At 42.2% G+C, this 22,625-nt stretch overlaps 1 long non-coding RNA gene across 1 annotated transcript; it reads left to right on the top strand.

Moving 5' to 3' along the window:
- Positions 1 to 7,173: 7,173 nt before the first annotated feature.
- LOC128784778 (uncharacterized) lies at positions 7,174 to 22,376 on the top strand. The gene is made up of 3 exons (XR_008429616.1): positions 7,174 to 7,990; positions 16,325 to 16,408; positions 22,289 to 22,376. It is a non-coding gene; the product is annotated as an uncharacterized LOC128784778 (long non-coding RNA).
- Positions 22,377 to 22,625: the final 249 nt, after the last annotated feature.

The raw sequence follows: 22,625 nt of genomic DNA on the forward strand, positions 1-22,625 counted from the left end.
ACAGATTTGTTAGTGGTTCTGAACAGAATCAGTGAGCTGATGGCTTCAGATAATATGTTCTGTAATACTGTGTCAGTAGTGTTGTTCTTCATTATTTTCTATAGGTAGAAGGCAATTGCACAAGTTTTGACATGCAGTGTAAGAGAACATGAGAACTTAGTAGCAATATCAATAGTGGTAACTTCAGTTGCTGTTACAGTGTAGAAAACTGTTAGAATGAAACAAGCTTATCTTAAAAAGCTTTTTCTTTACTATGTTGGGAAGACAAGCTGATAATGTAAAACAGCTTTCATCTTGATCACAGCACCTTGAAAATAGTCTGTTTTGTTACGGCTGACTTTTTTTGGTAGATATACTTTAAACTTGCAGGTTCCTGTGTTCTTTGTAGTATATTTCTATTTAGCAAAATTAAATTATTGTAAACTAAAGATATTTTGAAGAAGATAAAAGTTTTTAATTCTTATTTAATAAAATATTATGGTGTTTATTTTAAGCAAATAGGTTTTTGGGGGTTGGATTTTGTTGAATAACCCATATATTTTATAGCCATACCTATAGATGCAGTAACGTGTTACATGAGCGTGATGTGCATCACCATTTTTCTGGAGTCTTTGACCTGCAAGACACTGAAAGGCAGTAGAAACTGCCTTTGTGTTTTCCCCATTACTCTTATCCTTCAATGGTCATTTCAAAAGATGAATAAATGATGGTTTAATTATCTTCTGCTATAATCTCTATGGTTTAGGTGATGAAAAAACAATAGTGGGATCAAGTATGTGGTTGGGTGAAAAGTGGGGTATTAGGGATGGGTTATTGATTTGAAAGGTGCTGGGGAGATCAGTAAAGAGTAGGGAATCACCAGATAAATGGGGCAGGAATGCAGTTTCTTGATATGAGATGAGCTATGATAGGAGTATTCTACTCTCTACTCAAAACAAAAGCTGAGAAAACTAAGTTGGTGATGATGATATTGTTTTTATTTAAGAGAGGAGAACAGAGGATATGTTGCTTTCTCTGATTTGGAGGCAAACATGTAAGAACGTGGATAGAATTGAGACTAATACGAGGACTGTTTGTGGAAAGAGAGCAATGGCTACTGCTGAGGGCAAACGTCATTAGTAAGGAATTTGGAACAGTTTGGCAAAAGAGGATTCTAACCTCCATAGGCAGGAAGTAGGGCAGCATTCATTTATGTACTAAACTAAAATTGGGGCAAAAGAGGTCAAGGTGTAAGCCATTGGGAAACAAGAGCTTTCAAAGCTGCCTAATAGCAGCAGCCCTCACAGGTCCACATTGCAGACAGCAGCATTTAAGCATTGGAATGATGTTTCCTACAGTGCTGCTCATTCAGTCTCTCAATGTGACCTCTTTCCTCAGCAGCATTTTGTGAAACCCTGATTATCTGCTCTTCCTTACTAATATCAGTATATGTTCTCAGCAGCCTGGGATGATTCTCCCCTTCTTTCACATACAGATGTCCTCTTCTACAGGACAGTGTGAGTCCTATGCCCAGTCACTGCTGCTTTTCATTCCTTTCAGTGGGCCCCAGCCAGGCAGGCTTCTGAATCTTTCTGTTTGCAACATGAGCTCTTTGCTGAGAGGGTGCTTGGTTGCTGAATGGCCTCTTCAGGGAAGCAGTCACCGCAACAAACCCAACATAGTTCAGGAGTGTCTGGATGGCAGTCTTGGTCATTAAGTTTATTTCTAGGTAGTCCTGTGAGGAGCAGGGAGTTGGACCTGATGGTTTCTTTCCAACTCGAGATAATCTGTGTTTCTAAATGCAGCTGTTGTGCTGCTTGTTTCACAGGCATTGAGCTGTAAAGCAAAAGCAGTCTGTGGACTGCAGGGTGTATTGAGAAAGGTGTGCACAGGTTTGGTAATTCACAAGAGAAGTAGCAGTTGAACTGCTGCTACATTTTGATTTCTCATTTTCCCAACATCTAGTGAAGCAAGCTCCTTCCAAGGTTGTAGGTAATAGTATTTCAACAAAATTAGGAAGGTATCTTCCAAAATCTGGCCTGTGTTATCCAGTGAAATGGCAAGTAAGGAGTCCTCTGAAACATAAGTAGCCAACTATGTGTTCCCAAATACACTGTTTTCTAAGTCAAAAGGAGCAATAATACAGAGAGATTTGGACAGAAGTTTCCGTTCACTCTTTCTTGCTTCTGGTATTTCCTGGAAGAAACAAGTCTTTGGTAGGAATGTGAAAGAAAATGAAGACTACTGCAGTAGGGAAGATGAAGTTCTGTGAAACCATTTTTTGTAGTCATGGAAAGAACAGGAAAAGTTACTCAGGAAATACGTATCACTTCAGCACCATTTAATGATTATATACTTGGGTGCTGTCCTGACAAATATGTGATTGTGGGCTATGGGATATTACACCTATTCTCCATGGGATAGTATTTAATCTCTGTAAGGATTTAAAAATTAATTTTGTTTTCATCTGAAGTTGTTCAGTTACTTTTATTGTTTATCTTTCTATAACTGTTATTTAATATCTGGTAATCATCCATTGCCTGTTTTCAACTTTTGCATTTAAACAAAATAGGGAAGTGATAGATGGCCATGACACAGAATTGCTGTCATTTAGTGCTATCATATTTACTTCAGATAAAATATTTGATGTAACATGAGAACACTTTAAATCCATACTTAATTCATTAATATATTCAAAACTTGTGACTTTGTAATCTTAGTTTCTGTGCTACTGTATGATACTGAATTTGGAACATTGTTTTATTTTGTGTTATTTTCTGTTTATGCAAGAGAAAGAAGTCCTTAGTACTGTAGCTGTCTCTGCTTAGGACCCACCATCCTATTTAACTTCAAGACTTATGAGGACTTCTAAATAGTTGTTTAAGTAGCTGGATTGTCCCATTTTGTTATAAAGGTAAAAAATTGCCCACGTGTTCCTCAGTTAAAATTTCTGAGGTGAATGACTGAGACAGCTGGAGGGCTTCTCACAGTGGATGCCCCTTTTGAATCTCTGGATTCCCCGTTTGAATCTCTGGATTCCATGTTCCTGTTAATCAAGTGTGATGTTCCTGATAGCCATTAGCTCTGCTAGATGTAGGGAGATACCAAATCTCACATCCTTTTCTCTATTCTTTCAGCCACATTTTTCTATTCCTCTACTGTGTTAATTTCAGAAGAAGTGCGAGTTACATCTCTGCCAGGAAATTACTTCAAATCTTTTAAATCTTTTTCTTGTGAGCCTTTTGCTCTTACGTGTAATTTGTCTGTCATGGTTTTGATATCAAAAGGCATTTTGATGTTTTGTTGTTTTGGGTTTTTTTTAACCACATAAATTCAGACCTTTGCACATCTTAAGCTGGTCGGTTCCCCTGCACGCGTTGTGTCCAGGTGTTCTGCTATTTCTAGCCAGTGACTGTAGAACAGGCTAGTAGTCTGTGTCCAGTCCTTCTGGGAAATACTTCTAGGAGGTGAGTGGTCAGAGTGGCTTCTGCCAGGACTCACGGGACTTCTGGAACATTGAAGATCTACTGTGTTCTGGTTATCCCCTGTACACCTGTGTGCAGCCTCATTCATGCTCTTGCAAATCTGGATTTCACCACACAAATTCCATCATGAGGCTCAGGGGGGTCATCTGGCCTACTGACATGGTGAGATTTTTGAGAACCTTCTCCTGTGCTTGGCAGTAGCCAACTACTGCTAAACTACCAGCTGTACTAAAAGTGGTGTAACATTTTAATGGGAGTGCAGGCCAACTCACTTCAAGAAAACATTAGTTGGTGTATGCACAGCAGGTGAGATTCAAGAGACACGAGCATTCTACTTGGATTTTCTGTCATTTGGTATCTGCTGCTGACACATTCCTGCAGCTGAGAGATGCTGAAATGCTGAGTATGAGAGGAGTGAGCATCCAGAACATGGCAGCCCTTGTGTATGGCAAGGGGAACTCTCCTGTCCCATATGCCAGAGAGAAATACAGCCATGTAGGAATGGTTGTTATTAAAGTAGCAGTTGTGTGTATTTGCTTCCTTTCTGCCATTTCTGCTGTTAGCCTTCTGAAACATCTGATATTTTAATATTCTACAAAACAGAAACTGAAATAGTTTTGTCATATGTAAATTTGTAAGAGAGGTCAGATTGGGAGTATGTGCTGAAAAACCCAGGTGTTCCATGGCTTTGGCTTCTTTGCACAGCTGTGGTAATGTTTATTTGTAAGAACTCCAGTGCCTGTTGAGTTGTGCCTCTTTATTTTTCCTCTTACACATTTACATGTTTAATGTGCTGAAAAAGGTTTGAAAACAAGGTTTCAAGACTTAAGCATAGTATGTTGTTTTTCTTATTTGAACCATGGTTCTTACTTATCTTCCTACGGTGTAGACTGCTGTGGAAATAGTGACTATGAAAGGGAGAGCTACCAAACTAGGGAGAAATCCTCATGGAGAGTAGAGATCACTGTTGCTCTACACAACAGGCAGCATCAGAGTTCAATAAAACATTGGCAGTAGCCACAGAAAACTCCTCAGAAGGACAGTGTCATGTGCTAAAAACTAAAATAATTGGAACATACCCTGTTTTCTATTTGGGACTTTTGTATCTTTTATACCTTTCTGTTTCTTTTGATGTTTCTGCCCTGTTCCTGTCTACTTTTATACCGTTCCTTTGTGTTAGTTGTGTGTAATGACACAAATACAAATAAGGAAAACCAAGTTTATCTTAAGAAAAAAAACTGACTAAAACTAAAAAAGTTCTGCCTACTTTGTCTTCAGCAGGTGCTTTCTGCTCTTTTCTGTATGTTCCTGGGCCCACAATGAAGCTTTGATGAACAGCAGTGATTATAAACAGGCCCTGAGATAAAAGGTTCATCCCCCCCCATCACTGGAACATGTACCTGTTTGCACAGATCTGATGTGGCTGAGAGCCAGAGCTCTGCTCTGCAAGAGGAAAACTCATAAATGAAAAATGACAGAATGTAGTAAGGGAGTAAATATACTTTTCAAACCCTATGAGAATAGCACAGAACAAAAAAAAAGAAGAGGTGATTGACGTGATATTTTTAAGTAATGCAGTGAATTTGATATTGGTGGTGTTTGGGTGACTTACTGAGAAAGTGTCTCTATAAATAAAAAATCGAAAGTATTTCAGTCCTCTGCAAAGAGGAGTAAGTTCATTGAACACTGCCTGGACAGTCATGTGATGACCAAGTCACACAACACTTTCTCTGCTGAAGGGAAACAGTATAAATTTGTGTTACTGAAAGAAAATGGGTAATGACATTCTCTCAACTTAGTGAGCTTGTATCCCAGGGAGCCCTTTGCCCAGTCAGGATGCAGGGTTAGATGATTTCCTGCTGAGGTGGGGCAAGAGGTCAAGAGAGGAACATGCAGTTAGAGATACAGAACATGCATTGGTCAAAATGATTTTGCCAGTCAAAGATTTAAATATGCAATAGTGGATGGAGGTGTGAGATAAAGATGTGATTCCTGGGATGGGAAGAAGCTGCAAGCTAAACTCCATCCTGGGCTGGTCCAGGTGGTAATCCATAAAGTATCTCAATCCAGGCCATATTTGAATTAGATGAGACAAGGAATGAATATTCTGTGCGTTTTTTTTTTTTCCTCTTACACTTGCAGATAGCCCAGTTCTTGGCTTAGGAGGTATCAGACAACCAGAGGGGTAGAAACAGTGGTTGGATGAATGGACTCGGAGAGCAGTGGCTCAAGGGCTATTCTGCCTCAAGGCCGGTAACAACTGTCTGGGATTTATCCTGGGGTGTGCTGTGTTTAATGCCTTTATCAGTGACCTGGAGGAGATGGCAGAGTGCTTGCTTATGTAATTCCCAGATGACAGAACATGGGAGGGGGCAGTCAGCACTCTGGCATACAGAGACACTTAGAATCCCTGGGGAAATGGGACCACCTCATGAAGTTGAATAAGCACCCATGGGAAATCCCATGAATAAGCCCCTGCAGAGGAAGAACCCTTGACGATGATGTAGTGCTGGGGACTGATGCGTTTGGGCAGTAGATCTGTTGAAAATCAGCTAGGGGAGTTGGTTTTAATACATCACAGTAGGATGTATTAATAGGAGCGAAACAAGTGGGTGATTAGTAGGTGGTGATTATCCCCTCTACCCAGTAGTTATTAGACCACATCTGGATACTGTGCTCAGGTTTGGCACCCTGAGAACCTGATAAATTCCTGTGAGTTCAGTGGAGAGCTGCCACAATGGTCAGGCCCGGAGTACAGGCTCTGTGTGGGGAGGCTGGCAGAGCTGGGCTTTCAACATAGCTTTGGAAGGAGAGCAAAGAAGAGCAGCCTGCTGACACTGGCACAGAGGGTACTGAGATGAGGGTACTGAGGGGCCAGGCTTTTCACAGCAACACATGGTGGGAAGAAGGGAGACAGAGTCAGACACTGAACCTGGGTGTAAGGCTGGGTGCAGGGAGAAGCTTATAAAGACAAACTGACCAGAATGGGCTCAGTAAGGCATGGGATCAAGTTGCCCAAGGAGAATATAGTCTCTCATGTAGATTTTCAAGAAGCAGCTCTGTAAAGCCCTGAGCAACTTGGCCTCACCTCATGCCTGACCCTACCTTGAACAAGATTTTGGCCTACAGACCTTCTGAGGTCCCTTTCAGCCTGAATTATTGTATGAACCAATTCCTGTAACAGCATAGCTTTTGAAGTGGGAATCATGAAATAGGCTTGACAAATTTAGGTCACTCTACTATATTCCACCTGCCACTTAGCATCACTGCTGGTGAGTGTTAGCATAGTTTAGAAGATAACAAATACAAAATGAATAGATTGGTTATTTTCAAATTTTTAAATGTGAGTTCAAAATAGTTACTCATACATTTGTGACATATCTATCTATCTATCTATCTATCTATCTATCTATCTATCTATCTATATGTATATAGAGCCATGCCTGCACATATGCAGGCAGCTTGAAATCAGATTTTTACTTCTAGCTGATTTCTAGTTATCACTACCAGGAACATATGCATTGTTATGCTAATACAGTATGTATTATTATTATTATTATTATTAGTCATGTAGTATAGTCAAGGCCCTCTATGGCCATGGGCTTAATTCATGGTTCTCCTAATCCACTGAGTACTAAATTCAAATCTTAAGATATTGTGGTGCACTTTTGATCTGGATAAGTAAGGAACTACTTCAGCATAGTCAGGTTTGAAGAATTTTAAATTCTTTTGGTATGGTAAGATGAATACTCCTCAGTGAATGATTGCCAGCACTGAAGACAGTCTTGGGTTGCTGGAGACAGATTTGAGGAATTGCATATCTGTTGGGGCAGCCAACAGGTGCAGTAGTTTGTGCAGCAGTTTCTGGACTGTGCTTTGAAATCTTGTGGGTGTTCTGAAAGTTTCTTCTAGGATTGACAGGACTCAGAGACATTTGAGTAGTATCAGTGTGCTGCTGCTGCGTGTGAGAATGCTGCAGCCTCGAACAGGTCTGGCCTGTTCCTGAAGAAAGGGGGCTCTGTGCCACTGTTCAGCTTATTCCTGGCTGAAGTGGACACGGGCCTTTTCAGTAGGTATAGGGCAGCCCTCCAGAAGCACTGCCTGGCTGAGGACATGGCTTCCCAAAGCAGCAGTCAGTGCAGGACGGAGGCAGGGACCTCGCTGTGAGCAGCAGACACATGCCCTGCCATGGTGAGGATGTGGCACAGAACACAGACCCTAGAAGAGCTGGGTCAGTGGCCCCTGTGACATCAGCAGCCTCAGCCTGAGTGCAGTTCTACAGGGCTGGGGCTGAGGAATGCTGGGGACCTCTCATCAGGGCTAGGGACGTAGGCTTTTGTGCCTAGGAGGATCCATGTTGTCCATTAGCAGAGATGTGGGAGGATGAAAGGGGCTGTGCATCATCAGTGATGACAAGAAAGATCCACCAGATCTTTTCCAGGACCCCGCAGGTCCAAAAGCTCCTCTGTCCTGAGGTACAGGCAGAGCCTGTTGGATAGGAAAGCAGGACTCCCACTATGGCAAAGGTTGGTGTCTTCCTGGGCCTGAAAGCACGGCTCCTGCTCCCCCTGCAGATCTGCTCCCAGGGAAGGGATTCACTCCAGCAGCAAACCAGAAGCTGGAGAATCCCTGCAGTCCATCTCTGTACCTCAGCCGGTAGCCCTGGGAGAAAGGAGATAATGGCAGCAGTGGGAGACTGACCTGTCTGCTGACCCAATCTGGTACCTAGGGAGGCCTGCTGTGGTCTTGGGTTGTGCTTTTCCTTCTGGGCATCAACAACGTATCTTGGAAACTAGGAGTGACAGAGGATACAGTGACCTACCATCAAGTTGTCAGGTTCATTAGGTTGTCAAACAGAATCAGGGGAAAAAGGGGGCTGAAAGGAGCCAATTTTGAGAAAAGCAGAGCTTTCTGGGGAGAAATCTGTGGCCTTTTCTGGGAAACTGAAACATATACATGCCTCTCTGAAGTGCTGATACACTGACACAGACAGCGTGAGGAGCAACAAGCAGAAACTGAAGATCTGCATGCAGTTGCAGGGCTGTGACCCAGTTCAGATCACAGAGGTCTGGTGAGGTAGCTCACATGACAGGAGTGCCACCATGGATGGATCAAAGCTCTTCAGAGAGTTTGGAAAAGGAGGATGAGGAATGGGAGCTGCCCTGTACACGAGTGCAGTGGGGGTGCATCGAGCTCTCTGTGGGATGGAGGAGGAGCCAGCTGAAGGCTTATGGGTCAGGATTAGCAGGCAGGCCAACGGCTGACATTGGTGTGAGTGTCTCATATAGACTTCCTTCTCAAGAAGTGGACAACTTGGGACAACTGAAACCTGGTCCCTGGGCGTACTTTAGCCTCCAGAGGTCCTTGCTGCCTCCAACTGGGTTTATATTACACTCTGCCTTCTAGGTAACTACAATGAAAAAACCAGCCATGGGAGCAAAGCCCTGAAGAATTACATAAGGAGTTAAGTGTTATTGCTGCAGTTGAAGGAAGATACTCTGGATGATTTATCTCACTGTACAAGGACCAAAGACTGGATATCTGTAGCTTGGCCATGCCTCATCTGCCACATTCCTCCTCTTTTAATGGGGATGGCAGTGTTTTGGCTACTGCAATGTGCCTGGCTGCTTATAGCAGAGAAAGCAGGTTGGACCTTGACCTTCCTATCCTAGAAAGACAAAGCTTTAGCCCCTGCATCTTGAGCACAAACACTGCATTGCCTTCTCTCCAATGGGCTTTTTTATCCCCCTGAACTGGACAAGTTAAAGAGCCTGATGGCAGACCTGTTCTGCTGGCAAGAACTGGAGAGAAAAGGGTGATGGAACAGCTTCTACCTCATTGCAAAAAGGTTTTATTTAACACATGGTTTGTTTTGTCACCTAGTTCTCTCCTATAGCACTAGAGACTCCCAAGAGTTATTCATGGATAAACAGGGTATTTTATTAAACAGATACAGTACTGTAACCAGGACTGTTTCCATTAATGTGGTATTCCTCAGGGATAAATCTGTGTGTCCCTTCATCATTTCTTCTACTGAAGAAAAAAACAAGGCAAAACAACACATTGGGCCTTTTCCTGTGTTCTGTATGTAATAGTTACTGGCAAGGATTTTAACTTTCCTTCCTGCAAGGATGGCTGGTTTCTTTTAGGATGTGGGAGATGCCCGTGTATGTGATGTGAATAGCCAAAACCACGTCAAGCAGAAGAGTTCATGACTGGACTGGAATTTGTTGGGAGAGAGGCTGAGATCAAGGAACGGAAAAGTGGCTGTACTGGGAACTGTACTGTACAAAAGAGACAGACTGCCTCCAGGAATGGCCAGAAATGGGTATCTAGGGGAGAATAAGAACAGGATAAAAATATACAGTAACTCCCCCAGACATCACTGTTGCTGTGAGCTATTTTCAGTCCACAGGATTTCCTGAGCTAGTTGTGGTTTAACTGTTTAATAACTTTCAATGGATCTCTCTTCGAAGTCCAGCTTCCCTTTCAGCCCACAAAAGCTACACGAGCAGGGTGCTCCCTGGCAAGCAGCTACTGTGTGAACTGCTTCTGATTATGTGTTTCTGAATCTAGTTCCTGCTTCTTTCATTTGACCATGCCTAGTTCTGGTGGCAGAGGATGCTGAATGGTCAGCCCTTTCATAACACTGCTTCAGTTACCTCTGGTTTGGGGTGTTTTTGAAGACTATAAGGAAGCCATTCCATGTCTTTAAAAAATGTTAGCAAGAATAATCAAACTTTCTCAGTTCTTTCTTTTTTCCCCATTGTTTCTCTTCTTTCCCAGTTGTTTCTTTTTGACATGAGGAGACTGGCACTGTCTCTCTTTTGCTATAGTGATGGTTCTTTACTCCTTATAATTCCTACCACTGGGTTTTCTTTGAGCACTGAACTGCTGTTTTAATGAAAGCATCTACCAAAATGTCAAAGCCTTGCTCATGAAGGGTAACAGTCAGTGGAGAGTGTATCTAGAAAATTCCCTATCTACGAGGGAAATTTAATTCTTCCAGCAGGGACTGCAATCCTTTACCTTACCCAAATAAAGTTTAAATGGCAGAAAACATGAAGTGAAGAGACAGTACTTCCTTAAACCATTGTTTCCTTTAAATGCTATTTGCTCTTTGTCTCAGACAGCTGAGCCCTCTTGCTTAGGGTCATGAACACTGCACTGGCCCCAGTGTAACAGAAGCTGTAGGTGAGCCAATCCGAACCCAGGAGAATTTCTTCATCTGAAACTGTTCAGTTTTCCCTTAACATGTATTCTTGTCAACTTCCTTCAACCTATTAAATACTCCCAAATTTCCCAGGGGCTCTATTACCTTCCTTACATGCAAATTTTTACAAAATGTTGCATGTCAAAGTTTACTTAGGCCTTGAGAAATGTCTGCCACGACAGTTGCATTTGCCGCTTGACTATCAGCCTGGAATTTTTGTAGGTAACTGCTTCTATTTTTTTTTTTTTTTTTTTGCTATTAAAAAATTAACAGTTTTGCAATCCAACACTTTGCACACACCAAAATCAGTAAGACAGGGTTTGTTTGGTTTTTTTTGTTTGTTTGTTTGCAGCAGGATGAGAAAACTGTCCAAGATCAATTTGTAATTCACTGGAACAGTGGTCTGTTTCATACCTAAGGAAAGGGTGTACATTTCTCAGTTGTATGACCAGTATAATATTTTATGAACTTAGTAGCTATAATTAGTTAGCAGCACATATAGAATGACCATAATATCCTGTTAGTTTGCTACTAAACAGTCAAAAAGCCCCAACTGTATAGGCTTGTAACATCTGAAGAGGAAAGATCTCACTGGTAGTGCCAGTTACAAGCAAGCAAATTTTTTCGTGGTTGGCTTCTTCAAAATTTATGGTCAGCCCTGCAACATTTGATTCTTTAACTTTGATTTCACTTAGCCTGTGGTGCTGTCATCTGTTTATGCTTCTTTGTCTCTCTATTCCATGTTGTTGGCATTTAATGTGAATTAGCTTCATAGCCTTGATTTTATTTTTTCCTGAGTAAATATATATTTCTAAAGGTTCTTCAGACACAGGCCTGATTGTGTGAATTATTTAGGACGCAGCTGAATGTGATCAGCAATGAAAAAGGTGCCAACCTTCCCACACACAGATTTCATGTTGCTCTGAACAATGCCTGAATGTGTCCATGATTCTGTTAGGAAAGATGATGTCATCCTGGCTTTTTACTCGCTTACATTGGTAGAGATGTGCACATCACACACTTTAAGAGACTTGGAAACTTCATGCTGTGATTGGCGACAGAAAGACAGAGTTGTAATGGCTCAAAATGTTTTCACAATGTTTTTGTAGTTTCTCTAAGGTTGAATAATACCCTCACACGGATACCCTGTGGCTTATGGTGAGAGGGGTCCCCAGAGCCAACTCATGGTGCCCTTATCTGGGGAGCTGCAGGCCAACCCAGGGTGTCCCACTCACAACTGCAGTTCTGAGAAGGCAGCAGAAGGTCACTCCCAATCAAGGGAAAGGTGTAGGAGGACATGTCTACACCTTGCCCCTTCCTCACCTGAAAAACAGCCCCTTTGGGTTGGGCTCTGGACAGGCACAGGCAGAGGTTCTGGCGTGATTGCTCTGTGCATGCTGCCTGAGCAGCTGTTCCCCATCTCCTCTGGGGGAAAGGGGCTCTGAGCCAGGCAGAAACTGCAGGCTATGGCCTGCAGTCCACAGCTGGTCTCTGCCGAGTTGACCCATCCATGCTGTAACTGTACTGAAAATTATCTGTTTCTGCAGGATTTATATGTTTTAATTAGCATGGTCTGATGTGTGACGTGTGGGCATAAACGAACACATTCTGAAAGTAGTTTCTGCTACTGTTTTGAACCTCTGTGCCCATAAATCCAAGACTGTCAAAATGTCAGATTTGATGCTGTTTCCAAAGTGTTGTTTTATATTCATGTTGATGCTGTACATGTATTGAATATTTTTTTTAATCTAGGAAATTAATGTTATTGTTGTGAGCAACAAATAGGCTGTTTGAAAAGGCTAAGGTTGAATTATCAGTGTGGCCAGTGGGTGTTAACAGGAATTGATTTCTTTGTTATTTTAATCCAGTGCCATTGCTGATAAGGGGTTTTGAGTTAGGAGAAGAAAGCAGGTTCAGTGTTTCTGCTTTATAGGCAGCCATTCTCTCTGAACTGTGCATTATGGATCATAATAAACAGTTTAAAAGCACAAAATGCAGACAAGACAAAAATATCCAGTCATCGGATAATAATTTGGATTGCAGTGCATTTAAAATTTGTATACTTTCAGGAAAGAATAGATGTAGATGCTACAGAACCTATATTAAAAAAAATTACCTACAGGGCCATTTAGGGTGTGTGCATATAATGGCTTTAAATAGACAAACAGTGTGGCAAATAATTTTTGCTGCTTGGTAGAAGAAGTGCCCAGGGAGGTGTGGAAGAAAGCTGAAGGGAGCAAAATTTCCTGGATACTCCTGTAAGAAGCTGAAAAAAGGAGAAGGATTACGTAAAATAATTTAAATATTGACTTGTGCTCTGGGTAATTTCCATTTGACTTAGTGGAAGTTCCTTTTTATCCAAATTTTAGTCAAATCCATCCATGCACATTGTTATGCTGAAGAAAGATAATTTTCTCAAAGACAATGTTTACAGTTTGCAAGATGATCAAACAGATGGTTTAAATTTGTTCTGATACTCTGTGTTTTTTCACAGTCTCTTTGTAAGTTAAATAAACTTGAAAATGATCAGTGTCATTTCCCAGATGAGATAGCTGCTTGAGGACATGCCTGTCTTCTCTCTCCGAAAAGATAATCTTCATCTTCAGTAAATAGCAATGACTCTAGTTCCCTGCTATTCCAGGACTTTTGCTTCTCTCTCTGCTCTCCAAAATGAGCCCATGACCTCACTGCCTCATATCGTAGCTTCTAAAAGAGGTCCTTCATTATCCATTGTCTGTGGACATTGTCCATGTCCTTTTCTGTTCCTTGTTCTGTTCCTGTTAGTCACCCTGACTGATCCATTATAGATCCTGTCTTGCATGACAAGAGGGAGCTGGGAAAAAGCAGGGCAGCATGAAAGAGGTGATATTCCCAGTGTGCCAGAAGTGATATTCCCAGCGTGCAGCTATTCAGAAGTGCAGACATTTCCTTTTAGCATCCCTCCAATTGTTCAAAGTCTCTTTTTCCTTGCTGGCAAAGCACCCACTGAAGCCTACAAATGATAGCCATGTGGGTTGTCTTCCAGCAGGCTGAACGTGTCTGTTTGTCCTGTGTGTTACAGGCTGATGCTGCTTTCTGAACTAGCTCGACTTTGTTCAGACTGGCTGGTTTCAGTCCTGGGTAGCAGGCAAAGCAGCAGCTCTGGTCTGCCTCTTACACAGTAAATGCAGTTAACAAAGATCTTTTGATGTGCTCAGGGAAGCTTGATAACGAAGGAGCTCTAGAAATTGTATTTCTGCATGACAAAACAGCAGGAGGAAAAAAGTTATTTCTTCCTTTTCCTCCCCTCCCCCCATTTTGGGACAAGGCTTCAAAGTCAGCCTCTGTTTGCTGTGCATGTTGCTGGCACTGTTTTAACAATATATATCTGTTGCTTTTGTGAAGGACAAGAATCTACCCCTGGATCTACATCAGCTAAGAGTTTGGCAAGGTGCTGGACTAATTCCTTTCCATATTTAATTTAAGCAGAGCAGAATTAGATTGTAATTGGACACCTTTGAACTCTTCTTCATAGTTGTTGTCTCTAAATCATTGTTAGTATAACCAAATAGTCCAGCCAGGAATATAAATCCAGTGGCTCTTCATCTTCTTCGCCTGGCATGGAAATGCAGTGTCAGAAAAGTGTGTAACTACACAGAACCTGAAACTTCCTCTTTCTTTCTTCTCCACATCTTTTATTTCTTTTTTCCAAGGAAAGGGACTGCTATTGGTATAGAGATCTTTTTTTTTCTTCTTCTTCTTCCTCTCCACATTTTAATTTCAGACTGAATGAGAATCTTTGTTCTTTTCTTGTACATATACTACTGACAAGTAGAATTAAATAACATAGACATAGAAAGTGTTTTGTTGCTTTTAGCAGCAGCAGAACAGTCAAAATGGTGGACCTTGTATTTGTCCCTCTTCTTTCTTTAGAAAAGGCCTCAGCAATCAGATCCTCCTGAGCCAAGGTAGTTTGAGACCAGGGTAATAGCAGGTAACCACAGTAAGTCTAATGTGGACATTATTTATCTCATGCTAAATTATAATTAGCTATTAGCTCTGTGTAAAGCACATGGCTGTGGGCATAGCTGACACCATGGTGGTTTGGAAAAGTTAGTAGGCAATTTTATTTTTTTTCATTTTTAGTACAGTGTTTGCAGTGAGATAATCACGGTACATTCTCTTTAAGCACCTTTTTTTTTTTTTAATGGTGTATTTTTTACAAACTTGTGTGCATCTATGATCTATGAATTTGGGCTCTGTAAGCAGGTTTGGACATAATACTGTCTGCTTGTGGAGACAGCAGGGCCTGGGAGTGCTGTGAAGAAAAGGAAATACTGGGTTATAACCATCTTCTTTAGGTTATATTCTAGTGTATTTTATGGCTCCCTGAATGAACAATATAGCTAATCTTTCAGGTGGCATAGATAATACAAAATTTATGGTACTCATTTTGGTGATATCCCTGTTACACTAGCCTGGATTTCCAGATGAAAAATCATGTTTCCAGGTCACAAATACAGTTCTAGTGCCCACATAGATAGAAGAAAATTACCCAGTGAAAATGTCATTTCATCCAGAGAGGGAATGAAGACAAATATATGCAAATTTAAATCATAGACTCATAGAATTCTAAGGCTTGGAAGGAATCTTAAATATCATCCCATCCCAACCCCCCCCCCACCCCCGCCATGGGCAGGGACACTTCACCAGGTTGCTTAAGGCCTTAGTCAACCTGGCCTCAAACACTGCCAGGGTTGGGGCATCCACAACCTCCCTGAGCAACCAGTTCCAGTGTCTCACCACCCTCACAGTAAAAAAAGAAAGTCTTCCTCTAATATCTAAAAATGTTTTCTTCTAATATCTAACTTAAATTCCCCCTCTTTCAGTTTGTATCTGTTACTCCTTGTCCTTTCACTATAGCTCCTGATGAAGAGTCCCTCTCCAGCTTCCCTGTAAGACCCTTCAGGTACTGAAAGGTTGCTGTGAGGTCTCCTCACAACCTCCTCTTCTGCAGGCTGAACAGCCCCAACTTTCACAGCCATATATTTGGTGTTTCAGCCAGCCTAGTCCTCTCAGCAATAAGCAGAAACCTCGCAGTACTCATGGGGTAAGCGAAGGGAAAGAATCCAAGCCCACAGCCCGGCCCAAGCTTCTCTTGCTTTCTGGAAGGGTATGGCCTGCTGGAGCTCCCTGGCAAAGGTGAGCCCTGCAGGGATCATGCCCTGTGTGCACATCTCCTGGGCTATAACATGCTAGGTCTCCCAACACATGTGTGTGTTGTCTTTTTTGTCCAACACCCAACACCCCCTCGTTTTATTTTGTAACAAGTAACTTGTCGCTGGGGTTCCATTACTCTCTTGGGTGAGACCTCCACTAGGTTATCATTTACATTTCTGTGCTCCAAGATGGGGCACTGGCAAACGCACAGTAGCAGATGAGGGTTTCTGGTGTAATCTGAGGTGACAGGAGAATGAAGGGGTGTGGGGCAGCCATTAGCTACACCTCTAGTTAGAGAAATGTTTGTTGGAGCTGGATTTTTTCCTCCCAAGTTTACAAATGATCAAGGGATCTGCTAAATGTGTTCAAGGACCTATATAGGGACGGAAATCAAGCAGAATTTTAATGAAAAAGCTCTCAGAAATTGGTATTTTGGCCTTTTTTTCAGGTAAATGTTCAAGAGCTTAATGTCTGTCAAGGGCAGGTTTGGTGCTGCTGAGGATTCCTGAAGAGCAGCAGGGTTTTAAGCAAGGTGAGGAGACACTATGTGAGGGAAATGCGGACAAAGGGCACGGCACCAGCGCCAGGAGGAGAGAAAGGGGGAAATCCCAGAAAGAAATGTAAACTGTGGATTGAGGGTATGAGCGGGCAACTTCACGTGATAAAGGTGCATTTGAGGTAAAACTGCAAATCCCTGTATAATAGCAGCTCGGATCGCTCTGAGGCTGTAAACGGCGCTCTGCTGGGATGGTTTCAGGGGGCTGCTGGCCGCAGCGGACATCGCCGGTGCCGACGAGACAACGACGACGCTGGCCAGGGAGGTGGCAGGCCCGTGTGGCTGCAGGCCGGTGTGCTGTTCTCATTCCCAAGGGGAAGGGAAAAGTAAAGAGAAAGGGGAGGTGCAGCGACGGCGCTGAGCGCGGCTCGGCCCCGAGGCGGCCCCGGCGTGCCGTGAGGGGCGGCGGGCTCGGCCGGCAGGTGGCGCCGGCGGCACCACGGCGCGCGCGGGGGCGGGGCCGCGGCCGCCCTGCCCTGAGGGAGCCGGGCCGGGCCGCGGCGCGGCGCAGCGCAGCGCCTCCCGGAGCGGGATAATTGGGCCTAAAAATCCCCTCTGAAGCTGCCGAACCACCTGGCACGTTGCATTAGAGTTAATGGCTCTGGTTTTTAGACCTGTTCTGCTTTCCTTAATAACGTTAAGGGGAGGGGTACTGTAGAGTGAGTGACGTTTGTTTCCATTGTGTTTCCTCAAACAAATAATATACTCAAAACTGATTGGAAAAACAAAACCTTGAATGAGAATTTACATATATATACACATACACACACACAAAGGGGAATTTGCAGGTAAATTAGTTTATACTGCAAAGATGTTACCCATTACAGCTATATACCATATTGTGTCTCTGTTTGGCATTATAACACTCAAGCACATGATTTCCATGAAAAAATAAAATCCAAAAGCTGTTGCTGTAAATTGCTTCTAGTTGCTCTTCGAAGTAGAAGCCTTTTTTCATTTTTTTTTCCACCCTGTTTATTTGCTTTATATTTTTCTCCTTCTTTTCTCCTCTTTTCTCTTAATACCGTAGGGGGGAAAAAAGTCAAAAGTGTATATGACTTTCCAAGGGCTGCTTTTCACACTAGAAAGAAAACCTATTAAGTACAGAATTTCCCAAGAAAATGTTATGAGCAGCTATGTTTCAGAAAATGAGCAGCCCAACCAGGACTTGGAAAGAGCTTGTCCATTCTTCAGATTGTCCTTCCCACTGCGACTGAAACCTCAGTTTCAGCTTTACACCACAGAAATACAGTCCCTGATTTTGGCAGGGAAGTCACCCTCCCATTGTATAGACGCTGGTAAGACAATGTTCCTCAGTGTTGATGTTTGTGTTTAGTGATACAAGTTGTTGAGATACCAAGGAAGTGTCATAAAAATGGTCCAACATCTAGGAAAGATAACCTTATGGTACATGATCTACAGAGCAAAACTCAATGCAGCTCTCTGGAATGATGAAAAATGTACACATGAAAGTTTATGTGTTTGGAGGGTTTTTTTTAAAGTTTTGATGATGTAGCTGAAAGTTAATGTACCTCCACTGTCTGAGTGTGGCCAGGAAGTGAAACACATGAAGGAGTGAAATCACCCATATGAAGGCCATGAGCAGGGCACAATTTCTCTATTTGTGCTAGTGGCATGGCCTGAGAAGCTTGCTAATGGTTTTCATATTCTGTAATTACTCCCTTGGACGGGATATCAAGGGGAGAGAGAAGAGCTAATTACCCTGACTTTGTCTGCCCAATTTCCTCCCTGGTTAAATAGGGTTGACAAATGCCTTGCATGGAGATTAAAGCTACTTTGTTCTGGGAAATCGTAATTAGGGCTGATCATCTAGTTCTGTAGAAGCTCTAGTCAGCCTGGTGGTAGCTCCAAAGAGCCCAGTGGCTGTTTGATGCGACATGAATGGCAGAACCCTGTATATTGTGATAAATCTGACAGGCCTTTTTAGCTGGTTAAAAATAAACCCCAACAATGGCTAGATGTTTAGCTGGTTAAAAAGCAGTAGCCAGACATTGGTCACTTCCTCAGCTGTCAGAAGCAGTCTGGAGAAGGCAATATTTTTATATTAGTTTTCTACCTTTCTGGCCTATTTTTGCCAATGAATTTAAGAAAGATGGAAGTGAGTGAGGAATAAAATCTCTAGGTTCAGAAGTTAGCTTTTCCCAAGCAGTACTACATAAAAGAAAAATGAAAATATCTTTTTGTCCCCCCATTTTTTTGTAAAGGAAGCATTAGAGTCAGTGCTGGGCTCCCCCATGATGGCAGGTAGTGTCGGAATGGAGCTGACCCCGGGCCTGTACATGCCATGGGGCTGCATTCCTCACCCCATTAGCTGTGCTCTGTGAGCTGCCTTCCAGCACTGCAACAGGCTTTTCATGAAGGTCCCCTCAAATTCTAGTCTTTAGTAAGGCTGTGACCCAGGAGGAAGATTAGTTTATCATTTAAAGCTTCCCAGGTTAAGCTTAGCTTATCTCTGTCCAGGTATGTGTCACAACAGGGCTCTGGGGTACAGCACTCATCAGGGAGTCCTGTGGAGACAGGATTGCCCATTTCTTTTGGGCTAGGGCTGACTTCCCTCCTTTTTCTTTTCATAGCAGCAGCTATGAAGTGACTGGTTGAATTGCTCTCTGCCTTTCAGACAAACATTTAGCAGAAAAACACCTGCACCTGCCCAATGTTATCTTTCTTTTAAAAGATGTCTGGAGTCTTCTGTTGCCTTGTACAGGGCTGCATCACAGGATGACTGTCAGCAGGGAAGACACCCACAGTGTGCAGAAAGCTTGGGCAAGAGAGGAAAGATGGCAAACCTGACAATACTCACAAATTGCAAATGCATTTCCCACATCTCCAATACTTTAAAGCTGAGGTCTGGGCTCAAGTGTGTCAGCAACAGCCTCATCACCACCAAATACCGAGTTCTGTGTTCAGTGTGCTCTTACATAGGTAGCAGGAGTGCTCCTTTTGTTACCGCAGTGGTGATGATGATGCCAGGGTGCTGCTCTGGCACTGCTCTGCTGGAACTTCCTATGTCCTTTTCAGAGGTGCTTCTCAGCAGGATCTGACTCCTTGTTTCACAGCAAATGTGTCTCTGCTGTTCCCAGACACATGACCTGGTATCTGTTTGCATTGATTCTCAATTAAATTTGAGCTGTTTCTGTCCACCTCTAGCTTTGAGCAAGATGAGAGCACAGGATAGGCGTAATGCCCATTGATTAAAAAGAAAAAAAACCCTAGTAAAATCACTTTTAAACTAGATTGCAGTGGCTCCTGAACTCACTAGGAATAAAGTCCACTTTAAAAATCAAGCTCCTATGGAAGCTAAAATGAACACTTTGGATGGCTCCTTTGCATCAATTCTATCTTCTCAGTATAAAACTCAAGAAAAGAAGCAGGTGTTATGTTTTAGGCTGCAGAAAGACAAGGAGTGCAATCTCTCTAATTTTCCTTCTGATTATGTTGTTCTGTTCAAGTTGTGATGTGGAGCCAACTTAGAGCAAAGAAATTTCATTTCTCAGATGAGAACACAGAGGAAGAACCATCAGAGTGGCAAGGTACCAAGTGAGATGTATCAAGTATCGGATAGAACATAGGTTTCTCCACCTTCTGTGTGCTATTCCTGCCAAAGTGAAACAGGATCGTTTTGAAACACTGAAATACACTGACTCTTTAAGCCCCAAATTGTATCCTGGGGAGACTGAGCCCTACACTTCAGACAGACATACGAGTTCTCAGCACACCAGGGCTAGAGGTTTTAAAGTGAAGCATGGTGTAATTGTAAGATCAGCCCATTTCCTTAAGGAATACAGATCTTGTTATGGAATCAAAAGAGTTGATGTAATGTTATTCATTAATGAAGTTCAAGGGTGAAAAAGGGCAATAGGGATGGAATGATGACAAGAAATAACATGAGCAGCAGATGTGACCTTCCAAGCCAACAGGGCTAACTGGTGAGAGCTTGCAGGGGCACAAAAATGTTCACGTCAGATGAGGCTTTTCTTCAGACTGCTGAAGAGCTGTTTACTTGTTCTGCTGATTGCCTCTGGCCAATTTTAATCCTGAGAGTATGCCTGCCGTGTTCTCTGCTTTGATCTCTTTCCTTCTGACTCAAAACACGAAGATGTTATTAAGATAAATTGTTAAAGACAGCTCTGGAACTGGGTGGGAAATGCTGATCATCATTTCCCCTGGAGATAAAGTAATCTCCATGCTCAATCAATTCAGAATAAGTAACAGCTCTGAAAAACTCCTTTGAAACATGGGAAAACAGTGGTGCTCTATGAATTAATTGCATTTGGACTAATTATAGAAGACCTTTGGATAGGAGTACTTAGAAATAAATTGGAGAGAGTGCTAGAAATGTGCAGTGCTGAACAGACATATGTAGAGTACATGGCCACATGGGCTGAGTAACCTCTGTGCTGTAATATTAAATATCCTTTCTCTGTGCAGGCCTGGCTTCATTAACTGTCATAAGCAAAGGAGTGGAAGTACTCCGTGAAAAAAAAAGCTGTATAAACTCTAGTAAAGAAAACACATGAGAGTCTAAATCATGTGTCTCTGTTTCCATTTGAGAGCAGCGCTCAGGAATTGTTTGGTTTGGGGCAAAATAAATGAAAGTTGCAGTTTGGACTTTTTGTGCTTTTAGTGTCTCTGTGCTGAGTTGACAGACCCTTTTGGGAGCACCTAGGTTAAACTGGTTAACTTGAGCAATTGGAGATGACAAATGCCCTAAAAAGAGAAGATAAGTTGAAGAATTATTGTGAAGAGAGAGAAGATAAATAGCATCAGGGAATTTAGGTAATAATTTTATCAAGAAAACTCTGACTTAGTATACAGCTATAATGCAGACCACTCATGTAAAAACTACACTCCTCAGTAATTTCTACTTCTAGAATAACCACTAATAGAAGCAATCACCTGTTGACATAATCTCTTATAAATGGTATAATAAAGAATTGCCAAAGGTATACTACATTTTGCAAAGATCAGTATAAATCAGTATAAAGTATAAATATACAAAATAATTAATGTACAATTGTTATGAATTTTATAATATATTAAAGTTCATGAATATTTAACATTGCCTGCAACATGAAGGACACACATCAGCAGCACAAAGCACAAGGGTACATTGCAGAAAACAGGATGGGGTAGTATCTCAGTGCTTATAGCAATGTTCATAACTCTCCACTAGCCTGGCAGGGAGGCTAACTGTGTTAAACAAAACTTTGTGAGGTGTTTTTTTTTTGAGGTTTTTTTTGTTGTTGTTTTTGTTTTTGCCTTTTTTTTTTTTTGGTTGTGTTTTGTTCCCTGTGGTAACTCCAAGACTCCACTTGCACTTGCAGGCCTAATGAGGAGTTGCTTTTCAAGTATCAGTGGGTAGATAACCTCAGTATCTTTTGACAACTTGTGCCATAAGGAGCAGTGAGGAGTAATTGTGAATATAGGCATCTCTGCATTTTTGTTTTAGGGCAAAATAAAAATGACAGTGTGATTGGGAGCTGGATCAGTTAGGATAGGGGCAGCCAAGGGCTTAAGGAAATCCTCCCTGGAAGTCCATTAAATTGGATGTGTTTGTGACCTTGAACCTTCAGCTAAACAAAGCTGAATTTTTGTTGGCTTCCAAGTTCTATTCAGCCTGGTCTAAAATGAAGAATAAGTGAAGTGAGCACAAACAGCACGTGTTTATGAGGCACAGGAGTTGCTCTAAGTGTGTCATAGGGAGCTGCACAGCAGGAGCTGTTTTGAAGCTGACTTGAAACTGGCAAGGTCAGGACCAAATGAAGAAAAATAAAGGAGCTACAGCATGAAGTATTATGAGTTTTTTTCCCTCCTTCCTTTTTTTTTTTTCCCCAGGCTTCTCCCAGAAGAATGCTGATGAAAAGCGCAGCATCCCAATGCTCACTTCCAGAGTATGATTGAATTGCAGTTGAAAATGGGATCAAGGAAGGTAGGGCAGCTTCCTTCTTGCAGCTCATCCAGCCATACATGCAGTGCTTGCTTCAGGTGACTGTTCCCTGGGATCTGGCATTCAGGCCTGATGCAGCATTTCAGTGCAAGTTAAAAGGGTCTGTGTCAGAAATTACAAAATTGGCTTGGAGGTGAGTTTTGTGGTTAATAAAATAGTAGTGTGCATTTAAATGGCATATTTTATCTATAGCTGTTGAACTGCTTTGGCATAATGGCTTAAGGG

Source organism: Vidua chalybeata, chromosome 2 (genome assembly GCF_026979565.1).
Source record: "Vidua chalybeata isolate OUT-0048 chromosome 2, bVidCha1 merged haplotype, whole genome shotgun sequence".
NCBI classification, from domain to species: domain Eukaryota; kingdom Metazoa; phylum Chordata; class Aves; order Passeriformes; family Viduidae; genus Vidua; species Vidua chalybeata.